This window comes from Acanthisitta chloris, unplaced genomic scaffold (genome assembly GCF_000695815.1).
Source record: "Acanthisitta chloris isolate BGI_N310 unplaced genomic scaffold, ASM69581v1 scaffold10187, whole genome shotgun sequence".
NCBI lineage: Eukaryota > Metazoa > Chordata > Aves > Passeriformes > Acanthisittidae > Acanthisitta > Acanthisitta chloris.
In genome coordinates, this window is record NW_008682094.1 from 29269 (window position 1) to 29469 (window position 201).

Genomic DNA, 201 nt, shown 5'->3' on the forward strand with positions numbered 1-201 from the left:
ACAAAATTTTGAGGCCTCTCCTGTCATGGCATCTCTTTGTCCTCATAGGTGTTTAAATCTTTTAGTTTTGCTTCTCCACCCTTTCTTTTTCTTGGCTTAGGGACAATGTGTTGGTTACAGAAGATGATTAAAACTGTATATGACTGGCAAATCAAGCACATTGCTAGTCACTAGCATAGAATATTCACTAGATTTAAACTC

The 201-nt window shown here is 36.8% G+C and overlaps 1 protein-coding gene across 1 annotated transcript in view; it reads left to right on the plus strand.

The window, feature by feature from the left end:
* The window catches only part of GPR133 (G protein-coupled receptor 133), a gene marked incomplete at its 3' end in the record, with an annotated part of 30908 nt that overhangs the window by 11007 nt on the left and 19700 nt on the right, over positions 1-201 (plus strand). The window lies entirely within an intron of this gene.